This window comes from Macaca mulatta, chromosome 3, assembly GCF_049350105.2.
Source record: "Macaca mulatta isolate MMU2019108-1 chromosome 3, T2T-MMU8v2.0, whole genome shotgun sequence".
Taxonomy (NCBI): Eukaryota; Metazoa; Chordata; class Mammalia; order Primates; family Cercopithecidae; genus Macaca; species Macaca mulatta.
The window spans coordinates 151,170,708-151,178,825 of record NC_133408.1 but is presented as its reverse complement, the minus strand read 5'-3'; the positions used below and the strand labels follow the sequence as shown (position 1 = coordinate 151,178,825).

Here is an 8,118-nt window from a genome sequence, read left to right as displayed (position 1 = left end):
AATTCTGTTGTTTCATATTTATTATAAAAAACTACTTTCCCTCAACAACAATTTGGTTTTCTGATATATAGTTTAATCGGGAAAGATAAATGAGAAAATTTGAATTATTTTCTTTTAATGGACAATTTTAGAACAAGGGCTTAGTGCTAGCTACTTGCAATAGTGTCCAGTGGATTTTTTTTTTTTCCTTTTATTGATCTCTCCTTTTTGGAACATCATTAAGAACTCATGAATTTTTATATGTTCAGTATGTTTCAAACAACTGCATCCATTACTTTTTTTGATGCTTAAATTGTCCATCTTTGGCCAAAGGAGCTATTTGATGCTGGTTTCTGTGTCCCTTTGACACGTTTTTTTGTTAATGGATTCCTGGCTTTGTGGCACAAGTTATCCTATGCTCATCTTGTGTATAACCTGGCCCAGATCTAAAGTCAGAGATTCCACTAGTCAGCTCTAGTTTCTTTTAGTTGGAAATTGTACTAAAAAACCCCAAACTGGATGATTTACATTATTTTTATTTGTAATAAAAATGAAAGGTTATATATTTAAAATTTCATGCCAAGGTAGTAAGTTTGGAATCAAATATTTATTTAGTTAATAAATAAAACTATAATTGCTTATTCTGTCTTTGTTTTAAGCTTACTTTTAAATTACTTTTATAAAAGGGGATATACCTTGTTATAAGTATACCTAAAACTGGATTAATAACTATATACCAATATTACATTTTTTCCAGATGGTACAATTTATATTCAAAATTTTCCAAAAAGTTTGAGATGAAGGATATAAATGAAATCTCAAATGTTTTCATATGAATTCAAATAATAATATCAATTTCATCAGAGTTGCTATATAGTAAAAGCTTTGAAAAACTTTTTTGAAATGTCATGATTTGATATGAGCTGACAAATATGAGTTATAGCTTGAAATAAGTAAAGGGCTATAATTTCAGGTGTTAACAGACGCCTGTGTGGAAATACATGACATTCAAACAAATGAAATGCAAAATGCCATTTGGCAGTAATTCTCCAAGTGAGGTTTGAGAACCCATAGGGGTTACTGAAACCCTTCCAGGAGCTTTGTAAGGTCCTCCCTTTTTCAACTATGAATCTGTATGACAGTTAATTTTCTTCATATCTTAGGTATAACAACATATCACAACAGCCTGAATGCAGAGGCAGAATATGAGAATCCAGTGTTCTCCATTAAGCCGGATAATAAAGAGATTTATAAAATGTTAAAAATGCCACTTTCCTCTAATTTTTTGGGAAAAAATGTAGTCATTATTTATAAAAATAACGTTTACAGTTCTAACATGTAATGGGTTTAAATTAAACAGACACGTGTCTAACATATTTCTATCTTAAATTTTAATACAGTAAATATGGACATATATAACCCACATAAACAACAGCTCTTCAAAGTTCTCAATCATTTTTAAGAATGTAAAGAGAACTTGAGATCAAAAAGAAGTTTGAGAACTGCTACTCTATGATACTTCTATTATTTGCTTACTAATGGTAAGTATGTATAGATAGGAATAGATTTTAATATCTGCATTTATGGGATTTGTAAACTTAATTATTTTAATTTGTTTAACTATCTCCTTGAATCTTAGATTTGATGCCTAACTATAATTTAAATTTGTACCTTAGTTAGGACTACATGATTCATTTTCCCCTGATGGTATTAACAACAAATAGAGGTCTGCTTTAATATATGAGGAGACAAAGCAAATATATTTGAACTAGATACACAAAGCTAAATATTCAGCTTAGAATTTAATTGATAAATTAGAATAAAATAGGATGCTCTAACTGCTGCTTCTTTTTCTCATAAACTATTTTTCTCCCAAAGATCAGTTTTAGGTTCAGAGCAAAATTGAGCAGGAAGTATAGAGTTCCAGTATATTCCTGTACCCCACATCTGCACAGCCTCCCTGACTATGAATATCCTATACCAGAGCAGTATATTTGTTACAACTGATGAACTTACATTGACATCATTATCACCCAAAGTTGAGATTTTATATTAAGGCTCCCTCTTTGGGTTGTATATTTTATGGGTTTGGACAAATGTATAATGAATGTATCACCATTATCATATCATACAGAATAGTTTTACTGCCCTAAAAATCTGTGCTTCATGTCCCCTCCTCTCTGATCTCTGGCAATCACTGATCTTTTTACTCTCTCCATATGTGATGGTTAATACTGAGTGTCAGCTTGATTGTATTGAAGGATACAAAGTATTGATCCTGGGTGTGTCTGTGAGGGTGTGGCCAAGGAGATTAACATTTGAGTCAGTGGACTGGGAAAGGCAGACCCACCCTTAATTGGGTGGGCACCATCTAATCAGCTGCCAGTGAATATAAAGAAGGCAGAAAAACATGAAAAGGAGAGACTGGCCTAGTCTCCCAGCCTACAGCTCTCTCGTGTGCTGGACACTTACTGCCCTCAAACATCGGACTCAAAGTTCTTCAATTTTGAGACTCGGACTGGCTGTCTTGCTCCTCAAGCTTGCAGACAGCCTACTGTGGGGCTTTGTCATTGTGTAAGTTAATGCTTAGTAAACTCCCCTTTATATTTATATATCTCTCCTATTAGTTCTGTCCCTCTAGGGAACCCTGACTAATACACCATAGGTCTGCCTCTTCCAGATATTAGCTTCTTTTTAAGTACACTTGATGAATCTTCTTGACAAAATCAGGCCAGACCTAGCAACTCTTTTTGTATGTTTATTTACTTCCCAATACAATAAAGGCCATAAACACCTGTATTTGTTCTTTATTCACCTACATTCCATCCCAGACTGTCAGTTCCTAGTGACCAGGAGCTCCATTTAATTTGGGATCATGGTACCAAATAGTTCTTGACTGCTATTTGATGAGGGTGGTCCCCTCACCTAAGTGCTTTTGCAATTAAGTCCTTAAGCACTGGCAGAGAAAAGCTTACCTTACAGTAATTATTTCTCTGGCAAGTAAGAAAAACTGGCACATATCCCTTTCACAGGAGAGCAATTTTGCTCGCTTCAGGAGACTCTTGGAATTTTAGTTATCAGGTCATTTAAGACTCTGAGTAGATTCTTAAACCTTTAGAATAAATTTTGAACCAAGAATGCCAGAATGTCTGTTATTTACATTAGTATTAAGTGATCTGAAAGTGCACAGAGTAGTTTGGCAGCATCTAGAAGGAGAACAGAGACAGAAATAATGAAGATATAACTGGAGGAGTAAGAAAAGGAGAAAAAAAGTATTTTATGTCTGTTCAGTACTTCTAGGTGCCACTGCTGCTGAATGCCTGGGCTTCAGCCTAGGTTGGGTTGCTCCTAGCAAAGAAAACCAATCCCTGAGACAACGAGTATTGCCAGGGAAGACAGGCTTTAATGCAGGTGATGCTGGCAGGGAGACCAGTCTCAAACCTGTCTTAGGGAGACTAAAGTTAGGACTTTCTATAGCAGGGAATTATGGCGGGGTAAGGAAGAGGAGTTTGTGAACAGGCAGCAGATGTACCTCATTGTCCTAGTGTTCTGGAAAGTTTCAGTTCCTTGACACTATCTGGGAGGTCTGACAGTGTATCTCCTGAGAAAGGAACTCAGGTAAAATACATGCAAGTTTCTCAAGTTTCACTTCGATCGGAAAATTCGGTTGGTTTCGGTCTTCCCTTTCTATTTATCAATTCCTCAATCATAGGGAATCTGGTAGTTAATCTTTCCAGCTGCTTCACATGAAGGAAGGGCATCTTGGGATGATAAGGAATGAAAATATCGCACCTGTAATTGCAAGTACTTACGAGTACCTGGTTGGCATCCAGCTTGTTGGAGGACCATGATTTGGGTACTTTCATCAACATTTGAAGCCACATTGAATTAGGATAATTAATAACATGGATAAGAAGGTTTCTTTGTAGGTTGTAATAACCCAGTTAAGAGTTTGTACCATTTGGCCAGGCGAGGTGGCTCACACATGTAATCCCAGCACTTTGGGAGGCCGAGGCGGGCAGATCACGAAGTCATGAGATCAAGACCATCTTGGCTAACACAGTGAAACCTCGTCTTTACTAAAAATACAAAAAACAAACAAACAAACAAACAAACAAACAAAAACCCGAATAGCTGGGCGTGGTGGCGGGGGCCTGTAGTCCCAGCTACTAGGAGGCTGAGGCAGGAGAATGGCGTGAACCCGGAAGGCGGAGCCGAGATCGCGCCACTGCACTCCAGCCTGGGCGACAGAGCAAGATTCCGTCTCAAAAAAAAAAAAAAAAAAAAAAAAAAAAAAAAAAAAGGAGTTTGACCCATTTGAGGGCAAAAGCTTCAGTATGAAATTCCAGTTTCTCTCAAGTAAACTGCCTGTCCTGTATTACTCACTTTGGTTTACCTGGAGGCAGCAAAACTGAATAGTTTCCTGAGTGCACCTGAGTAGGAAAAAATGCGATGAGGAGTTGCCCAAAGATCGTTCGTGAGGTGCTTTGCCACTGCTGCCCTGTACTTAAGCAACTGTGAGGATTCTCTCTTTCCTGACTTACAAAACAAGAGGAGGAGCTGAAAACACAGTTTCACAGCCTTTTCAGCTCTTTACTGTCCTCTCCCCCGTTAGTATGTTACTGAGGTTAGAGCAAGTGCTCAATAATTCCTTGCTGAATTAGTGTCGTTTCTGATCTTTTTAGATCCACGCCGCATTTTGAGCCCGACCTGGGCGGGCGGTCCAGAGACCAGTTCTCCACCGGGGGCGGAGCTTCGGAAGGCCACCGCGCGCCGGAGGAGCGGGGCGGAGCTTGCCGCCGGCGGAGGGCGGGGTCTGCGCGGGGACTTCCCCTGGGCTGAGCTGCGCAGCGGGTGCGGAGGGCTGGCGCCCGGCGTCCGGCGGTGGGCGGGGGGCTGTGAGGCTGGCGGGGGTGGGCAGGCGCGCAGCCGCCGACCCTTGGTGGTCTCCTGGGCTGGGGACCCTTCCCTGGGAGTCGGCCCCGGCCCCGGTGGGGCGAGCGTTGCTGGGGCGGAGGGGTGCGCGGCCGCGAGTCCTGCGTGATCGCGAGCATGTGTGCGTGCGCGTGTTTATGTGAGGCGCGTGCGGCGGCCACCCCTGCCTAGTCGTCTTCCTGGTGCCACTAGCTAACTAAGGTGGGAAACCGGCGCCAGAGGCGGCACACCTGGCATGGAGCCGGCCCACTCCTCCCCGCCGAGCCCCCAGAACGCGCCCTCTCCCATTCCTCACAAAGGGCACTAGTCCGGTCCCCGGCCCTGGCCCTGAGGGAGCGCTGTGGGGACGCGCTGCCTTCTGCCTGGAAGTGTTGGGCAGGTGGTGGGAGAGCCTCAGGCTTGAACAACAGGATTTTAAAGCACGTGTCTGTCTGTCGCTTTTTACTTTTAGGGTTTTGGCCAAATTGGGCGAGGGCACAAAATAACCACTTACCCCTTCTCACCGAGGAAGAGCGGGAGAAAGGGTAAGTAAGGAATGGTCAGGGGTGGAAGGAGCTAGGACTGTCCTGAGAGCGAGAGAGAGAAGGGCTAGATCCAGAACTACTCCTGGGGAACATGGGCCCAGATTCTACCTTTTCATCGGGAACTGGAGGACCCACCTTCAAAGTCACAGGCCCCAAGCCCCGGGCTGTTTTCAGGCTCACACAGTCTATAAAGTTGCCTGGGAGTTTAACAGCTTGGGCATATGGATCCCTTTTAGCCGCTTGACCCGACAGAAAACTGCCCTTCCCCTTTACCTGTTTTTACCTTGCAACAGTGGTCCTCTCTAGTTGTCTGTCTCCGGCCCCTATCTTATTAGCCAGCTTTGACTAATCCCTGAGACCGTAGCACTAAAGAATCCAGGTCCTGTTTGATAATGAACAGTAACCCCCTCTAGGGATGTTTACATTTTAAAAGGGGACTCCTGAAAAAATCCTTTAGGACCCTGAGGCGTAAAGTTAGTAACAAGGTTACTAATGTTGAAGTTCTTTGGAATTTTCTCTCAAGCTTACAGAAGAAGATGTTTTGAGGGGAGAGAGATGACCAGGCTGGGCCTTTTTCTCTGGACTTTCACTCTTGGTACCTCCTTGCAAGCATTCCATTCACTTTTGAAAAGTTGCCAAAAAGGACACTGAAGTCTTCTGAGGCCTACTGTGATTTTCAGTGTGGTCTATTTCATTGGTTCTTCTGTAGGACTTTTCTGTCACTTCTTTAATACACTGCTTCCCTCTCCCCTGTATGATGAAATGAAACACACCTCCTCTCACAAGGTTGGGAACTCCTTATGCATCCTGTATGTCACATATAAATAACTGTTTTAAATTAGTTGAAATTCAGATTAGATACAAGCAGGAATGTAGTAAACCACATTCTTGGATTCTTACACAGGATAAGTAGAATTGCCCTCTGTGATCGGCTGCCTGTTCTGATACTGGCTGCCTGTATCCTGAACGTGCCTGTTTGTGCTCAAGTGATAGGTGACCACATAATTCACTTTATGGAAAACCAGGAAGTGATTGTTTATTGATAATGGGTTCCTTCATTGATTCAATAGCTAATTCTCTCTTTTTTACCATGTGCTGAGCACTTTTATCAGCACTTCGATAAAAGTAGGATGGTGAGAATGATGAGATCGTATTGGAGATGGCTGTTTTGGGGCAGGCCTTCCACCAGTTTTGTGGATTTTCTGAATCGTTACATGTTAATGTACAAGACTTTCCCTCTACTACTCATCATAGTGGTTTGCAGGTCTGTACAGTGTTGTGAAGAATATAATTATTATTACACCTTTCTAGTACTTTCAGTAATAAACTTACAAGGATGACTGACCTTGGCGATTTGTGTCCTATACTGAATAATGTTACAGTCGTTTTCCAGTGTACAAGTATAATAATTAGATGAGGATAACTTTTGTAGTTGTTCCATAAGAAGGACCTAATATTAGGAATCATGGAGAGTGTAAATGATGATGTACTTAGAAAAACAAATACGAAAGTAGACCATTAACTTGCGTGGGTTTCTGTGCATTTAGCCTCATTTAAAAAATCTAAACTAGAATAGTTCTTTGGCTTTTTCTGGTTATAAGAGTAATATAAAGTCAAAAAAAGTTATTTAGAATTAAATCTGGGAGGGATGTAAAAGGCAAAATGTGAGTTTCCTATGAGCCTACTCTCAGATGACCATTTAACAATTTGATATTTATTTCTTCAGCTTTTTGTTTCATATATACACATACTTAAATATGCAACTTAAGTATATGTTAAAAATGCATACATCTTAACTATGTATTATATATGGAACATATGTGGGACATGATACATGTTTATATATATATATCTATTTCACTGTTATTTGGTAAAATTATAAATTTCTTCCTTTTTCTCCTTCTTCGTGGCTATTTACCACCCCTCCTCACTCCACCCGAAACTTTCATGTAGAAGTAGCATGACTTTTATAGTCTTTTGGACATAAGTTTGATTTCTGGCTCTTATTTTATTAGCTGTGTCACTTTGGGCCATTAAAACTTCCCTGCTGCATGATTTCTTATCCATCAAAACAGAACAAAGAGTATATATAAAAGAATGTGTGAAAAAACAGTGCCTGGCACGTAAGTACTTTTAAATTTCCCTCCCTGTTTTTCTATGTGGTCACCCATTACTTTCCTATGATCTTCCCTTTGATTGTGGAAAGCCATGTAGTACCTAACTTTCCTGTAGCTGTTAAGCCTCCCTGGGATTTGCTTTTCACAGGGGATCACCTGGTGTATCTGATCCTAGAATTTCTGGGACAGGGACTGACACCTGATGTGACCTTATCAGATCATTCCACAGCCCTGGATAAAGTGTGTCAGCTTGAAAAATGAAGGGAAAGAATTTCTATAATGTGTTTAAAAAGCCCTGACAGTGTTCTTAAAGTGAGAAAGACATACTACTGTATTTAGCTGAGTACTTAAACTTAGGATTTCTATTTCAGAAATGTCTTTGGTTTATAAGAATTACAATAAAAATGCTGATGCTTCATGTCCAAACTGTCATGATTTTGCCAAGTTGTGGATTTAATATACAGCTTAGCTGAGTATTCAGCGTATCTAATACTGCTCTGAAAACTGAGAAAGACAAGTTCACAGACATCTGATTTCACACCAGACATCTGGTTTTACTTTAC

The 8,118-nt window shown here is 40.6% G+C and overlaps 1 protein-coding gene across 17 annotated transcripts in view; it reads left to right on the top strand.

Moving 5' to 3' along the window:
* Positions 1-4,804: 4,804 nt before the first annotated feature.
* IMMP2L (inner mitochondrial membrane peptidase subunit 2) overlaps positions 4,805-8,118 on the top strand; it is an 870,942-nt gene continuing 867,628 nt past the window's right edge. For 8 of the 17 annotated variants that reach the window (XM_028844870.2, XM_015134720.3, XM_077994813.1 and 5 more), the window contains exons 1-2: positions 4,805-4,833; positions 5,366-5,438. The gene's annotated coding sequence lies outside the window, so the exon portion shown is untranslated. Of the gene's footprint in view, positions 5,116-5,365; positions 5,439-7,453; positions 7,562-8,118 lie in introns of those variants that run through there. The other 9 variants (XM_077994807.1, XM_077994815.1, XM_077994811.1 and 6 more) reach the window with 6 other exon arrangements.